Below are 18,249 nucleotides of genomic sequence, written 5' to 3' on the forward strand. Positions count from 1 at the left end.
TATGAAATTGCTTCACGCATTAACGCAACCTGGATGAAGTGGCGTTCCACAACTGGTGTCCTTTGTGATCGACGTATCAACGAACGTCTCAAATCTAAAATTTACCGCAATGTCGTCCGTCCAGTCGCTCTCTATGGTTCTGAGTGTTGGCCGACCATAAAAGACAATGAACGGCGTCTTGCGGTAATGGAGGCGAAGATGCTACGTTGGACTAGTGGCGTCACACGTTTAGATCACATCCGAAATGAGGATATCCGCGATCGTTATGGGGTTGCACCGATCGTGGAAAAGTTGCGAGAGAGGCGTCTTATCGAAGTCGATGGTAAACGACCAAAAGGCAGACCTAAGCAACGGTGGCTTGATACGCTGGATGGGGATTTGAAAGCCTCGAGATTGCACCCAGATCAGGCATTCGATAGAGCCAAATGGCGAAGCCGATCACCACGAGCCGACCCCGCTTGTGAACGGGACAAAGGCTGAAGAAGAAAAAAAAAAATCTTATCGACTGCAAAAATCAGCGGCGAAAACGTTTAGAGAAGCCTATCGAAGAACACAAGCCGCTATCATCGGTCTACCAGCGGAAGCAGCACCTAAACTGTTGACAGAAGAGAAAGGAAGAATAGTCTGGGTTATGTGTCGAATTAGGGAGCAATTGGAACTGAAGCATAACCGTGAAACGAGGGAAGCAAACAAAACGAAGGAACCCTCTCCTGAGTGCAATTGTTATCGAAAGCAGGGGTGCCCTCCTTTATGCTGAGATTCTGCGGAAGGTCAAGGGAGATCCGACGCTAAGCAGTCTGGGCGACAATATCGTACGGTCTAAAGAATGCAGATGGAAGAACTGCTCCTGGAGCTACGGAAGACGCAGGACCAAAAAACCAACTAACAGAACTGGGTCGGTAGATTTTGAGGTGAGGAGGTGAGGCAATTGACTCACGAGATAGCTGTAGACTCTAGGAGACTCACGAAGAAGGGGAACATATGGAGAGAACTGGCGTGGCAATTTCAAGTTTCAGACGGTATGTCCACGCAACAAAGAAGTGGCCGAAAACATACAGTGGTACGAAAACGGCAATCATCAGCTTGCCAGCTGTTTGGGCAAACAAGTTGCTTGAAGCTGACAAAGTCAAGATCTGATGGGGTTTTCTGTAGGATTCGGGAGAAAATGCAGTGCGGTCATATAGCCAGACCTTGCACAAGCAGGGACGATAGGTTTGACCGAAGCAGGCAGTGCGGTGAAAAAGGACACCTGGCACGAAATTGTGTGAAATACTCTGAATGGATGTTGTGTAAAGACGAAGGTTTGGCTGATAGGGGCCACACCGCAGTAAGCGGAAAATGCACGCTGTCTGAGAAGCAATTAGAAGCAAAGAGGAAATGAGATTTATACAGAACTCTCAACTGACGACAGGACGATACCCGTTCGAAGAAATAACCGCAACGCCTGATGATAGGGCTAATTAACGGTGTTCATGTCTATAGTTGCCTCGTACCGCCAAGTGCAACAAGCGTGAAATATGAGCGAATGTTACATAGCGGTAAACAAAATTGTACCATCCCTCATTGTCATCGTGGGAAACTTAAACGCATGGTCTACTGAGTGGGAAGCAACGTTTCCGAAAACCGGAGCTGATATTGCTAGAAGCTTTTTCTTCGCTGGACATTGTTTCTTCTTATGTCGGAAGTACCTATACCTTCCGAAAAGGGAGGATAGGTTCAGTGGTAGATGCAAACATAACTTCATAAGCAGTGCATTGATGAGGAACATCACCTGGCGAGTTAGTGATAACAACACGTACAGCAACCAATAAGCTATACTGTTTAGTATAATGGAGAAGAGGAGAATAGGGCATCCGAGAGAAATAAAGTCATGCCGGACGAAGCAATGGAGTTCAAAGATGTTTGACACGGAAATGTTCGGACAGTTCTATACCAACCGGCACAGCGATAGGAAAATTTGAATAAATTTTCAGAAACATCATCGCAGTCTCTGATGTATATATGCCAAGCCGCAGAAAGGACGCTTATAAATTACTGAAACCATGGTGAAATGATGAAATCAGACGAGACAAACAAGAAAAAATTACCAACGCGCGAATGATGAACAGGAAATTGCACAGAGAAAGGCGAGATACAAAACTAGTCGAAGAGAGCTGCGGAAGGCGATCTGGGAAAGTGAGCAGAAATCCTTTAAAGGACTGTGCGAAGAGCCCGACATCAACCCCCGGGGAGAAGCCTTAAGAGCGGTAATGGCTGGGTTGAAAGGAAGCAGGTCCCCGCAGACCACTCTATTTCCATAGCAAAGCAAATGCACTATTGCGGTCGGAAGAGAGCATGTCCCAAAGCATATGCCAAGTGTAACAGAGGATGAGCTTACCATTGCCTGCGAAAAGGTAGGACAGAATACTGAACGTGGCTTTGAAAGCAGCGATAAAGGGAAGACCAGACAGATTTAATTTCCACCTTTAATATCTGCTTGGAAGATGGCATTTTCCCGACTCAGCGGAAAAGGCCAATACTGGTGCTGCTGCCAAAGACTGGTAAACCACCTGGTGAGCCATCATCGTATCGTCCAATCTGTTTGCTGGACAGTGTGGGAAAGTTACTGGAGTGCATTATATGCAACAGGCTGCTCATAATTGTAGAGGAAGTAGCAGCATGTCCTCACAACAATACAGTTTTCGTGCTGGCCGATAAATGTTTAGCATACTCCGGTTTTCCACAATCTTTGCAAAATATTCTTGTAGTCTTCCGATTCTTATTGACATCCTGATAGCACAGATGGAATGATTCTATCACTGCTTTTTCTCCAGTAGAATCTGTCTGTTGAGTAAACTCAGTTGGTGTTGTCGCTATATTTGAGGGATCGATTAGTTTTCCATAGATACTTTCGATTGCCATTTGAATGGTTACATCCTGTTACTTGTCGCGTAGACTTAGCTCACGGTCTTCTTCGGGCATGTATTGATTTTGCGGCCACAATCAGAGCGGTACCAGTCTGTACCGAATGGATGGCTCAGCATTCATACTAGCGGATGAAAAACCTATCTAAATATCTACCGAACTAAGGAGTACGGCACTCGAGTTGAAACGCAACTCCACGTTTGAGGCCCGAAGGTCTCTTTGCTCCTGTTTGTGTTGTTGGGTTGGTACTGTTTTAGACCAAATGGTTGTATCCTTAGCATAAACCTTGATTATAATGAATGACGCATACATACGACTGGAGCTAAGATTTTTCTATTCCCCCTCTTTGTTGATGTTAATAATTCTATAAAATAACTGTCTCTGAGGTAAGGGGCTCTCCTACTGTGGTTTCCGAACAAGAAGTCTACACAGGATAAGTAAAAGGCACCTAAAGCAGGGAAAAAATGATTTCCTGCATATATGCGTTTTCTGCACAACTTACATGTCTGTGCGTCTATAGCAGTGTGTATGGCTTCAAGTGAAATATCAGAATGCAAGTTGTCAGTGACATTGCGATATTAACTATATTTGTTGGAAGCATTCATTTTTTGTAAGGGAAAGAAAAGAAAATTGCATGAATTCATTCATCACCACGCTTTCTTCATCTACTGCGACAATTATTTATAATTTTTTCAGGATTATACGCTCGATTTGCTATTTACGAAGGTGTGCAGAACACACCTCAGCATTTTATTACGCACCTGTCAGCGGGCGGCTTTAAGTCGGCAGTTTACCTCCTGGGTATAGTTTTTTTATTTCTAAGAGAAAGGAAGTCGAAAGTAAACAACTCTCAACCACCAATCCCTGAACCCCTTAAAAACATAAATATTATGTACATCTGGAAAAATTACTATGCACGCTCAAAATATTAGTAAATATATGGTGAAAAATTGTTATTTGTATCTTTACCCAGTTCTTCACAAGAAATTTCTAAAAGAAGCCAAAAAAACGGCTTTCACACAGGATGACCCCCTTAACGTTATATGAACAGAATTCATATGGATACTTTTTTGCTATTTTTAAGGTTTTGTGTGAAACAAAACCTTATTAAAATCGGTTGAATGCCTGTCTGTCTGTCACACCGGATTTACTCGGAAACGGCTGGATAAATTGTCACGAAACTTGGTGAGAATATGTCAGCTGCTACGCCGAGTGGTACCATTTTGTGCTGTATTTGAAAGCGGGGGATTTTTTATCACCGAATATGGTCATGTGGAGTATAAAATCAAAAGGTTCGATTATCAGTTTTCGAAACTGTTCTCATTTCTCATTTTGGGAAAACATAGGGTAAATAGGGCTCAAAATTGGTTGCTCAAAAATGAAACAGGTCTTATTCTCACCTACCCAACTAAAAAAGCAGAAAAGGATCACAGTGATGCCACTATATGAAAACTAGGCCTTAAAATACAACCAATGCCGATATCTGCACAAATAAAGTTAATAATAGTATACATATTACAATGTTTCTGAAATTTTCCGGAGAACCCCCCTTAAGTTCATCCTACAGTACAGAAGTACAATTTAACATCGACATAGGCGGTGATATAGTATATAATTTTGAAAGCATTTCGACTATTATTCACAAAGTTATAGAAGTTCAAAGTTTCGCATTTGAGGTAAATTGATGCCTTCGTAAGACGTGTATGACGTCATCATCATATAAAGTCAACTTACATGAACCGCGGGGTCTATGGGGACAGTATAGTTTCCATTTTTTGGCTTTTTTTAGTTATTTACATATCAGTGTCAATTACTCGAGGTATGTCTATCTCGTACATGTATGTGCTAATAAAGCTTGCGGGTAGTAATTAATATAATAGACATGTGTGTACCTGGTTACCAGCGGTGTTTAATTATAGAGATTATATATATATGCTTTTGTTAGATCAATTAAGCTGTGCACATACATGTACATATATGTATGCATCGTCATGTGGTAATAGATGTTTGTTTATTTATGATGAACACAGTATATATGTCATTGATGTGTATGTACATATGTGTACCTTGGAGTTTGATCAAATATGAAGAAATATTTTGTAATCTTAACTTCTCACAAAAGATGAACACAAAACTTTTATACCCGACGCACACAGATTCCTGACGTGTATTTCAGACTTGCGGTTTCGTTCAGGACGGAAGCAACTCATCAGACGCTGCCTCACCTCTGCCCTGGGAGCAACGTGACCGTAGTGGTTACAAGCTGGTATTTACTCCCTTTTATTAATTCAAAATACGTTATGTGTATGAACCATAACGAACAGACATCTGTCTTGTAAATTTTTTTTGGCCTAAGCCGGCCAAGACTAAAATAAAATCTTGCTTAGGAATTAAGGTCCAACTGGTCCGGTCCGCTATTAAGTGGATGGCGGACTTAAGAGTCCCTCAATTCCTAAACAAAATTTTATTGTATTTCAGATTTTTCGGTTTTATAGGTTCTGGAAAGAGACTTGTTTCCCTTTTTGAGCTCCCATTCCCCTCCTCTTCCCCTAATATCGTAAATAGTTTCGGGAAGTATTAATTGAGTCCTTATTCGGTGGAAAACAAATTCGCACCTTCGCATGTATGGGAAGCCCCAGGTTAAAAACAACGGAAAATGGTGCCACTTGCTATATGTCAAGCGATTCGCAGACCACACGTTCTCATCTAATTTAGTGACAATAGATTCAGCCGTTTCCGAGTAAATCAGGGACGATATACAGACGTTGAATCGATTTTAATAAGGTTTTGTTTCATTTAAAATACAATTTTTTTATCTAAATCATTTTTTTTTAAAAGACGCACTAAAAGCACTAAACTTTGAGAACTTATTGTCAGAATCTAAATATAGAAAATTTTCAAAAGATTAGGCTTAATTTCAATTTTTACAACAAGACTAGGCGTTTTTATTTTTATCTCAAAAATTAAGAGAATACCATTAAGGAGTTGTCAAGCACTTTATAAAAAATTCGATCGGATTTCCACGTAAAGTTACTTTTTTCGTTATTTGACGTTAAACATTTTCACTTGAGGTTTTAGCGACTACGAGTTTACGTTTGACTCAAAATTCAATCGTGATTGCACCTTTGAATAAAATTCCCTCTGTAATTGAATGTACTTTATTTGTGATTATTATTATTTTTTGCGTAGAGCGAGTGGTTTGGAGTTATTCGCGTAAAAACCATTTAAAAACATAAATTTTTCGACGGAAAATCTAAATGTTTGATAAGGAATAACTCAACAAGAACTGTTTGTATGAAGAAAAATTTAATAAACATTTTTTATTTAGAAATGGCTTTTAATCAACTTCCGCGGTTATTTTGAATATTAAATCGTCCACCCTCGAGAAGGGTGGTCTTCATCCCCATGGGGGAAGTGTACATTGGCACTATAATGTAACTTTATTTATTATGCTGTTTTCTAGTTCCAGTTCAAATTTCACATTAGTCTTGACCCGAAGGGGTAAAAATTGGCAACAACGGGGTAGAGACGATAAACGCCATCCCCACAAGGCAGTGTAAAACAGGCTCTCAGATGCTGTTTCCTGGTTTAACAGAATTCATGTATCCAACTGTGTTTCTGACACACTCCGGACATATTTCTACTTTAAGAAAACATAACCAACTCTTCCTCAACAATTACTAATTGATTTTTATGGGCGGCAATTTTTCTTTGTAATCGATTTCTGCTGCTTCAACGGCAATCATCTTCGGCAGATTTATAAGGGAGTTGACGACATTGAATACTCATACATGTTTACATTTTATGTGAGTATTTCGCTTCGTGATTCTGCAATTTGGAAAAATGGATCAGCTCACGAGAATGAAGTCCTGATGGATACAGAAGGCTATTGAAGCTATTATTTGTTCAATGGCAACAGGCGATGACAGTATAAAAGTAATCGAGATCCGCCATTGTTGTCAATATTATTATTTTAACTTAAGGGCGGTGTTGTTCGAAAGCAATCAAAATGCTTAAGTTCGATTCTATCGGATTTGTTCATACTGTTAGCTGAAGATGCTCTGAAATAGAGAAGTATGCATGCTATTTGATGTTTCAGAACAAAGCACACAATCTGAAATACGAATTCATGATAAATGATGCCAAGTGGAAAAAATAATTTCGAAGTAATTTAAAAGAAGTCATGAGAAGAATTGGAAATTGCGTAGCGGCAGGAGCCCTGGATGAACGGCACTGCATTCCGCTGAAAAGATTGCAATTAAGCGCCAAATTCCCAATCAGGAATGGCTGTCAATACACGGACAGATGCTGTTCAGTAAATATTCGATTGGAAATTCAATCTACTGATAGGAGCACCGAGGAAATTTTTTTGAAGCGGATTTTATCAAAGATCCCATTCTCTCTCATTTGTCTACAAATAGTCTCGTTGCAAATGGTGCGCTCGATAAAGAATTAGGTTTGTCTCTTCTCAGTTATCTGAAGAGGGTTTCAACAAATCAATATATGAAATTCAGTATCGATTTCAAGTACGGTAGCCACTATTTAAGGCAGAGTTGGAACGCAATCTAAAGAAATCCAGCTAAGGCGAAATGCATCCAATTTATGGGTGACCAAATCTTCTCCAACGCAAGATAATAATAGTTGAAGAACCAATGAAACGAAAAGGACCTGCACAATCGCAATGTATTGCTCGTTGACAATGGGATCAATATCCGTCTTTTAACGCAGAATTTCTCACTGACAAATATAATTTGCAAAAAGTTGAAGACAGAAGCAACAGATTTAGATTTTGATTGGTCAAGAGCCAGAAACTTCGAATCCACTCGTGAGTTTGGGTAATCAAACTCCCATCGAAGCCCCAATTTAGGAGGCATCACCAGATTCGTGTTTCATCACGAAGAATTCAGTGGAAGACATACTTTTCACATCTGCACTCACTGTCTACGGTATGGTCAGCCAGAAAACCCAATATAGCAACTCTTATAATGAGAGGAATTGAAAACCTGACTACTGCCGATCTGCCTGTCTATTTCTACCAGAAAATGTCAAAGGTAGGTTCACAAGCAAGAGAATTCTGTCGCAAAGGAGAGGGGATAACGATAACAATTTTCCTATCACAATGTTCTCTTCCGCCTTTACTGACAAAAGCGAAAGAAAGGAAAACCGGTAATGTGGAGATAACTGGCCAAATCCCGGAAGGAAACGAGGCTTTCGGTGGAAGGTGGGGATTACTCTGTTGAGACCCACTTTGGATTCAGCAGACTTTTCAGTTAGCTGTGGTTTTCACATTAGACTACACTTAAATTTACAAGCAAAAAGTTAGTCAAGTAGTTACCTACTTATAGAAAAGTTGTCAAAGTTACAGGACTAATCTTCTATAATTCTAGTACAAGGCCGATTAGATCAGTTTTACAAAATCTATGGTATTGGATCAGTAAAGGGGGCTAGGATCTCCTTCGACGAGAAATTCTCAAGACCAAGAGCTTGTATCCTGATGTCAAAATTGTTGGAGGCAACCATGTTAAGACGATTCTGTTCTCAGGACCTAGTTGTGGTTTTCTTATAATTACAGATCAATGGTAAGAGGAGAAACGTCGTAGTTGCCCTTCGCCGATGCAGCAATCAATGGATCTGGTTGTGTAGGCAAAATCAAATGGTTTCTTAAAATTTCAATTGCCCTCATGCCTGCGAATGTCGAGTGCGCCCCTATACTCACGTCGCTAAGAAGAAGTGAAGTAATTGACCTAACAATCTGCATTTCAAAGTTGTTAAAGTTGAGTAGAGATGAAACCTTACTATTAGACCGCTACTTAGAATCCAGACTGTTGAGGACGAACAAATTATAATGCAAAGACGAGTAGGTAGGGTAGGTATCAGCTGCCGTTCCTAGGAGTCCAATTTGCTGCAGTGCCCTGTTTTAATGCCACAAACTCCGAAGACCTTGACTGCTATTATGAGACCAGAAATGCTGTTATCAGAGGGAATCCTAGGAAAACGAATTGGGCAAAGTTCAATGAACTCCTTGACAATAAAGTGTAGCTCCCTTAGGATTGTGATAGAGTACTTTGGAGGTGCTATTACCTGAGGAGAACACGGTACAACTGCAAAAATTTTGAAAATCAACCAGCCGACCTCTAAATCATGCTTACAATAGCAATCGGAATAAAAACTAAACTTTAGGAACTCACAGCGTGATCAGAAGAGGCTCGCCAAACGTTTGAAGTAAGACAAAAAGCGATAAGTGTGCAGAGTTATTAACCCTAAACTTACCAACGACGTCTTGGAAGATTCCAGAGAATGATTTTAAGTGATACCGTGATTTTTATGTGTCGCAGAGTAGTTACAAATATATATATAGTATTAATATGCCTATAATTCATTCTTAAAAAAAAAAAAATAATAATAATTCGAATAACCATCTAATGCAAACAATAGAGAAAAGCTGAGAAAAACATGGAATCTTCATTAAACCCTAGCTTGAAGTTCATATGTTAAAGGCACGATAGGAGGTTCGTATACTAAGAGTTAAAAGAGTGGATCCACTAAGTTGGAGACTCTTAGAAAGCTGGTGGAACCTTCAAAAACTCGGGAGTTCAGTCACTGCAGACTTTCTTCAAAGTATACCATACAGGAGACCAGTGACAGAAGTAGGAGCAAAAAGGTTGGAGGTTTCTGAAAATCTTTTAATACGAAAGTGTTTCAAAGGGAATTGGAACACTGCGAGATCAGTGGTTACCCATGAGGAAGCGAGAGCTTTTACACTACCTTTTCATCACTTTAAAGCACCTGACAAAGATAGCATCTATCTAGCGACGCTAAAGCATGTTTTGCTCTGGGCTATATGTCTGCTACTTGACAGAAGGTTTGTTTTCATACCGAAGCTCCTGAAAGATGACTACTGAAACCCACAAGAACTTCAGGCAGACTATATTGACATCATTCTTCTTGAAACTTGAAACTTTGTACCGTCGCCAGAGAGTGGCAATGAAACTTTAATTAAGTGGGTCTGTACCAAGCTCACGCAGAGATTGCTGGGGCTGAAGTTTCTATTTGGTAGAAGGTATGAAGTTATCCTGAAATGTAGAGAAAATTGATACGATCTAGAAGAATGTGTGGCAGTAGACACGGTGGTTGGAAACGGATTGGAAACAAGAAGTGGCACTAGAGACAATATAACATATAATGATCTTTCAGAACGAGGTTTATCCGACCCTAAGGGCCGCAGCCTGTGTGATTGGCAATCTGCAGCGATCACCTGAAAAATCGTTCAACTATTCAGAAATCGATGGAATTCTTTTCTAGATTCAATATGGTAGAAGAACTCTAGATACCTGGTCACTGTAATATAGAGGGAAGTGAAACCACGGACACCTTCGCAAAAGAAGATTCAATTTCTCGCATCACCAGCATTTGTAATAAGCTTCCCATGGTAACATGTGGCAGAGCCTAAATGCTGCTAGACACCCTAAACTTTTCCTGTTAGAACCAAACAAACACATTACAAAGTTCATTCTGTTGACAAACAGGAAGACATGCAGAAGTATTATGGGTATTCTGACTGGCCATAATTCACTAGCTGAACATACGTTCATAATAGTAACTCTATAGGATGATAAGCGCTCACCCTGTAATTATGAAGCGGAATCTATAGCTGCGGCAGGTGGCATCATATCCATTAATGTAAATCCTGTGACACAAACGAGTCTGAGATATTCTGCTAGGCGAGGAAATCGAGTACAATGGGCCACTACCGTCTGAGTGCCCACAAGCCTGAGAATTGAACCTCAAATGGAGGACTTCATGGGAGTGTTGTTGATCCCCTAATTTACTCAATAAATATTTCAGACTCCTACACAAATGAACGTCCTTGCTTCCATTACCGCGATTCTCAACACACTTTTCAATCCTGGCATAGAATTTTGAGACCTTAAGAATCACTTTAAAAAAATTGAGCAATGGTTAGCCCGCTAAAGGGTCAGGCTCATCGAAACACATTATAGTTATGCCACCTTCACGTTGCAGAAACGAACATGTCTCCCAGTTAAGCTCAATTATATACCCATTTCTTATAACAAGGAGATAAAATACCCTGAAATACACCTATGTAGAGACAAAGCGGCTTGGAAGAAATACATGTATTGAGATTGAAAAAAGTTGAAGCGAACCTAAAATGATGGTGCGTCCTCATTTCTCGGGAGTGAGCTTCGGCAGGAGAGCAAAATTCCAGTCTAGAATAAGGAGCATTTCAATAGTACAGTATTACATACTAACGGAGACTTCCGACTCAAAGCAAGAACTGAATGCAGTCGTTTCAACGGATCAGCATATAATGGTCGCTCGCTTTTACTAACATGCTGCATCCACCTCTTCCCGGAGGAAATCTAAGAGCTGAGACTCCTAAATTTACCATCGGTCGCTTATATGATCCAGTGGGGATTGAACAGCGAATGTCTTGAATAAGTCGTCCGCGAATATTCCTTACTTTTCTCTGGTGCTAGGTAGCGCGTCGGTTCCTTCCCGAAGGGGTGTTACAAAATTTGGCTCACTGTGGAATCATGGAAGCGGATTGAAAACAGAAAGGATTGTAGGTTATATTAATCACTGGCAGTGATGGAAAGTATGAGGCGTTTGTACTCCGATACCGTGCCAAATGCCGGGAAGTTTAGCGTGAGAAAATGTTATTCAGAACTTTAAACCGCGTCATGAAACAACTTGCATGTGGTCGCAAATCTTTTCATGGTCCTGTGAACGATGTTAATGGTCAACTTTTCATTCTGATAACGAGCCACTTAAGAGGTGGATAGAACACTTCATCTGGTGCTGGAAGGAGTTGAAGCACTTTTCCGCGGACCGTTTACGTTGGCACATTGGCACGCCATCAAGGGCTGAATGGCAACCACATATATATATATATATAGTTGAATATCGCAACTCAGTGGCAACAATAATTTTCATGTACCACCAAAGAGAATATTCCTGAAACAAAAATGCGAATCCAAAGCGAAAATCAACTCCATAAAATGGTGTTAGCCTGCTATGCCTACCAGCTGAAGTCAAGCAAATGATTAGTTCTCATGGTATCGTGGTATTGAAGCTGGTATGAACTTGAATGAGTTAAAGTTCTATGCAGTCAAAAATTTATCAGGTTTATAGGCAATATTGTAAATCAAAACAAAGTCATGCAGCGCCTTTGTAATATCGAAATGAACCCACCCATTCGAAAGCTCAAAGCCCATGAAACGCATCCCATCCGCATCATCTACTCCATTGAATAATAACAATCGAAGAACCTCCTGAGAGAATAGGCCCGTCTCAGTGTGAAAACTGCCAACAGTTCTACCACACAAAAGCATATTCCAAGCGGTGATTTGCATTCAACATCAAGGTGTAAAACAAAGAAGCATAAAAATAATAATGATAATAAACTCCGCCGAAGTCGGTCCCAAGCCCGGTTGTGAAAGGAGGAGGGCTAGAAAGCTTCAACCTGAATGGCTGTACGCCACCGCAGCGTCTCAGGTGGTAGGTGAGGAAAGTGCAGGAACTTTGCAGTCTTGCAGATTACTCACTAAGGAAGCTATCCCAACACCTGGCAACTAGGGATAAAATGCGCCACCAAAAATGAGAAGAAGAAGAAATTTGAGGTCCGGCGGGAGTCCTCAGACTTGGTGACTGGGTCGCACTCTCGTAATGGACAGCACGGCGTCGAAACCGCTAGTCGTGGGGCGGTTCGGCGTCTAGACGCCACGACGACCAGCAGCACAGCTCCGCCTGCTGGAGCTGTTTCGCCACAATCTGTGGCGGCCACTTCAGCAGGTTCGCGTAGGCAGCAGATGAAATGGACTGAACAAATAAATCTCTTCATCATCCGCTTCTACTACGAAATAACGGCGGGCGGGTACAACATCTTACCGCCACTTGTTCCACCAGAGATTCGTCGAGGGTTTCCCGCAATTTGCACACGTGACTCGATGGGGGCGAGTCGCAGATCAGTACCGCTTTATTACTCGCAGCGACACAATCCCGGCCACCATCAGGGAGCGTCTTCGACTTGAGGTCATCGGGGAAACTGGTGATCGAGAGTCGATGGGGGCACAGGCGGCGGCATCAAGAACACCACGCCGCACTGCGGGCAATAGGTTCAGTACTCGTCGAAGTACTCTTCTCCACCGTCCAACTGAGTCCAGCTGAGGTTCGGGACGAATTCCAAAGAGCGTGTATAGAATTTTCGGATATGGATCCTTTGCATAGATCAGGTATTTACAGGCTCTATGCATCTCCAGCAACTCCGGGAATTCTATTTCAAATCAGTGATGAGATTGCATCTCGACTGTGTGCTGATACGTCGCTGCTGCAACTACAATCACTTGTGTATTGTGGTGCACTTGCGACTATCAGATTGCACGGTCAGAAGATTCGCTTTCGTGTTATTGATTTGAGTGACCAAAGAGATCCACCATTGAAAATTCGTTTGGAACGTCGAGAAATAAAGTGCAGAGGGTTTACAGGAACTATGTCATCCGCAGTGAAACACCCGTAGTTGAAATTCTGGACACACTAAAACAGAAACTTTCTGTCATATGCAGTCGGTTACGACGGTATGGCGAAAGTCATTCCAGACGAGGAACCAGCGGAGTTCTTTCAGATCCCAACAGAGCGTCAGGACAATACAGTTCAAGGTGACGGAAGCGAAAGAGTATTGAGGTGGACTTTGGGGGTTACCCGCTCAGCATACTGAGCATGCTGAGTGGATCACTGCCGAAGGCACCCGCTATGCCAATACGCCTGGCGTAAATTTTGCGGATGTTACCGAAGAGGAAGTTCAATAAGCCATAAACAGCTCGAAGAACTGGAGGGGCCCAGGTCTGAATCGGGTGCAGAATTTCTGGTATAAGAAATTTACCAGCATACACAGTCGGTTGGCACGTAGTATAAATGAGGTCATGAGTCGGCCGGAGGAATTTCCACCCTTCCTCACTGCAAGGATTACCTACCTTATCCCTACAAATTCATCACGTCCATGATTAGTGGAAGGGTCAGTGCGCACCTCGAGACCAACAACATTCTGTCCGAGGAGCAGAAGGGCTGCCGAGTTGGGTCAAGGGGTTGCAAAGACCAACTCATTATCGACTCGGTAGTTGTAGGATAAGCAACTAGAAGTCAAAGAAACCTCTTCAGTTGCTATATCGATTATGCCAAGGCTGATAGCGTTCCGCATACCTGGGTAATCGACATCCTATATCTGTATCGCATTGATCCGAAACTAATAAAGTTTTTGGCGACAGTCATGGAAGGGTGGCATACCACCTTATCGGTGCGTACATCTGAGGGTGCTAATACCTTAGAGCCCATCCGCATACAGAGGGGCATCTTCTCGGGGGATTCGTTAAGCCCCCTTTGGTTTTGTATGGCACTGAACCCCCTTTCATGGCTACTGATTGAGGCTAGAGAGCATGGTTTCGCAAAAAAAGTAAGTGTAAAATGAGCGCGTTGAAGGTATTCGCTATCCCTTCACCGGTTTATGCATTCGGAATATTGCCGTGGGCGAAGACCGACCTGGAAAACGTCCAGCGGTGGATACGGACAACTATATCCAAACTCCGAATGCATCATCCAAAGTCTGCCGTGGAGCGGATGAACCTGCCTCGTGACATCGGAAGTAGGAGCGTGGTTGACATGGCGGCACAACATCATCGTCAAGTCGACTCGCTGCGCGCTTATTTTTACAGCAGAAGGCATGCGGCTGTCTGTAGGGCAGACTGTGGATTGACTCCACTTAACTTGAAGGATCGATCTTTTAATCCTCTGAGTGGGGTGAAGTCGTACCAAGAGTGGATCGATGAATGGAAGTCGAAGGCAATGCACGGTAACCACGTGGATTGTCTTTGGCAGCCATTTGTTGATTTGCATTTGTCGTACCATCTCATTTCTGGCTGTACTGTTATGGCACCGGTGCAATACATCACCAGGCATAATACTGTAGGTAAGGTTATCCATCAAAACCTTGCATACAAGCATGGGCTGATCACGGGAACATGCCTAAATGCTTGGCACTTAGTGCTAGTATTAGATCAAATCCGGCATCTGCCGAGATTGTGATAACTCGGAAATAATAATAATCGTTGGCACAACAATCCATATTGGATCAGGGCCTTGAAGTGTGTTAGAGCACTTCATTCAAGACCATAACGGTACACTACAGTACACTGGAGGAGGCAATGTGGTCAGCATTGCGCTCGCCCGAGATTATTACCTTGATTTGATTCAGGTACTCATTCACAGCTGAGTCAACTGGTATCCGACGTCAAATCACGATACAAAGTCCACTGCCACCAGCGAGATTTGAACCGCAACCTTCCGTACGACCCCATTGTGCTCTAAACACGTAAAAGACTGTAGCGATTGTGGTGAATCACAAACTGCCAATTATCAAGGATGCCCAGAATAGGAAATTGTGAAACACTAGAATAGTTTATTTCATGTAAGCGTTCCAGACCCCAATTTTCCATTATGAACAGAGCCCCACCTTCAATCGCGAGCTACATATGGAACCGATTTCAAATCCAATGCTCAAGTTAAACACAATTATAGACATTACCAAACCTAGAATAGTTTGTTATGTTACTTCCGAAATCTCTGAACCTATTAATAGCATCTATGAAAACAATGACGCAGGAATTAATTCGCTAATTCTTCAAAGTTTATTCACTAAATTAGTACCCTCAAAATATGCCACTGGAATCCAAGCGGATTAACCAACACAAACTCGATTTGGAATATTTCCTAAATAATATCGGAATAGATATTATGCTTATCTCTGAAACACACCTTACGGATAAAAACAACTTCGGCATCAAAGGATTCGCGGCTCTGAGCGAGAGATTCATAGCAGAAAAGAGCTCTGGAGAAAGAGAGTCGTAGCCTTTAATGAAGAAATATACCACAAATCTATAAGGTGTCAACTGCTCAATAGAATCCGGCTAAAGACGATTTGTGAAGTCAACTTAGCAATTCAAAGCTTCCACAATATCTTCTACCTGGCTGTACAATTTTCCACAAACCAAATCAAAAGGTAGCCGATCGATACAAGCCCTAAACACGTATTCTAAGAATGATCCACAAAAAATCGAAATTAAAGGTGTCCATGACAAAAGCCACAAAAAGACTAAAGACTGGCGGACTAAACCAATTGGTAAAAAACTGTTTTCCTCTGCTTTCTGTTCTAAGCTAGAACCCAAATTCATTCAAAAATAGACAGTGGTTACGTCCAGAACAAAGGCAACTCATCAGGCGCTGCTTCACTTCTGCCCTGGGAGCAGCACGATCGAAGTGGTTGCTAGTTGATGTTTGCCTCCTTATATACAATTCAAAACACGATATGGGTATGGATTACATTCAAGACAAAAGCCTAGTAAAATCATGCCTAAGCGAGCTGAGGCAGATTTAAAGTTGTGTTTAAGGATCTGAGCGACAAGTTTTTAGGGATTTAAAAACGCCGGAAAACTACTTGCCACCCCTCGCCTTGAAAATAGTGACTAGGCTTGTAATGATGTTGAAAAAAGTGCTGCACTCGCAGCTCATTTGAAAAAAAAAATTGTTCACTCAATACAGTGAAAAATAAAGTTCACCTTCAAATTGTTCACCCTCATCCGCTAAAACGAACTTTCACTTTAGAGTAAAAAATATCGCCTGTATTATCGAAGAACTTAACCCTGAGAGAGCAGAGCACGAGAGGTTTTCGACACAGTATGGCATAATGGGTTATTGTACGAGATTGGAAATATTTACAATTAAGCGAAAATATTGTTAATTGTTTGTTTTTAGATTACAACTCTTATAACTCCAGAAACCTCGAAGGAATTGTCTGGACTTTTCTTACTCAAAATCATCTTTTATGTCAGTATTTCTCTTTCGCCATTAAACTATTTAACAAAGATTGTCCCACTTTTGTGTAACAGGCACTCCCCCTCCCAATGATTTCCATTATCTACTTTCTATTAAGTGAAAAAATTGAGCCGGTCAGTGACTACGTTCCAAAGAGATATAAGCCAAAACCGCATAGTTTATAAGCAGAAATGAATTTGAAATTCCATTTGGTAGCCCAAACGACAATGCATTGCCAAAATAATAATTGAATTTTCCAGAAATTCAATTTCGATTTAACCACGAGTTGGCCAAAAAATAATTAACCGTTTAGTAGCAAACCTAGTGGAGCAGGAGGAGTTGAGAGAATACTGGATGATTCAAATACCCCCGGTAAACATTGTTGCCAAGTCCTGGTTTGTTTATTGTTGTTTATTATTTCAAATGAAAATAAGAAACAACCACATTGAAAGTTGAAAGTTGAATCTACAGAATAATAACATTACTTACCTCAATCAAACCACGAGAAAATTCAAACTTTCACGACTGGAAAATGTAATATTCCAAGGACGAATTGCACTTAGCCAAGTGGTAAAATTAACTCATTTTCACTACTTTCGACTATTTCATTATCTTCTATTTCCTTCTCTTCACTCAAGCTCACCCACAATGCGGCACTTCACCATAAACTCCGGTAATCCGTAAAACGCTTCCTTTGCACTAAATAATGCTCTACGAACTTCAAATTTCTTATCCGTTACACAGATCCGATCCGTTTGAAAAATTCGAGATTGTATCTTCTCTCCACGATTCACGAAAACATACTGCAGCTGCGATGGATGTTCACTTGAAGGAAACCATGGAAAACAGATTTTCTGTGGAAGCTTCTGGCGCGCGAAAAGCAGAAGTAGCATCTATTTTTCCACATAAAGATACCGATACCGCATGCTAGCTACTGGAGTTTGGGCTGGAAAAGCTTTCAAGGAGCAATGGTGACGTCACGATTTCTGCAAAGTTCCATTCATAATTCAGTGCATTGGATGGCTTTGATGGACCACTAGACTGGATAGGGCACGAATGATCCTACCATGACCAACTATTTAAGTTGCAACGCACAAACTTCCAGAGTTTATTTATAAACGTGTTATTCTCGCATGAAGTGTTTTCCACTTATACCCTTTTTAGGCAGGAGTGAAACAACATATCTTATCGAAGGACTATGTCATACGCGGGTTTAAGTTATTCTATCTATACTTGTAGGATTTAGTTGGAGCGGTTGTTTGACTTCAATCGAAACATTCCTATTCTGGTTTGAATGTTAATATTATATATTACTGTCCAAAATCACAAGTAATTTTTTTGCCTTTCTGTCCTCCATTAAATGGTCCGAAAAGATGAAGGTTCATGAAAGACAAGAAGGGAGAACATTGATACCAATGATACCAATTCAATTATACTAGAATATATACATTTTAAGTTTTCATC

The 18,249-nt window shown here is 41.2% G+C and overlaps 1 protein-coding gene across 2 annotated transcripts in view; it reads right to left on the reverse strand.

Moving 5' to 3' along the window:
- LOC119654880 (calcitonin gene-related peptide type 1 receptor) overlaps positions 1-17,567 on the reverse strand; it is a 286,412-nt gene extending 268,845 nt beyond the window's left edge. For both annotated transcript variants that reach the window (XM_038060488.1, XM_038060487.1), the window contains exon 1: positions 17,275-17,567. The gene's annotated coding sequence lies outside the window, so the exon portion shown is untranslated. The remainder of the gene's footprint in view (positions 1-17,274) is intronic.
- Between the last annotated feature and the right edge of the window lie 682 nt (positions 17,568-18,249).

This window comes from Hermetia illucens, chromosome 4 (assembly GCF_905115235.1).
Source record: "Hermetia illucens chromosome 4, iHerIll2.2.curated.20191125, whole genome shotgun sequence".
Classification (NCBI taxonomy): Eukaryota; Metazoa; Arthropoda; class Insecta; order Diptera; family Stratiomyidae; genus Hermetia; species Hermetia illucens.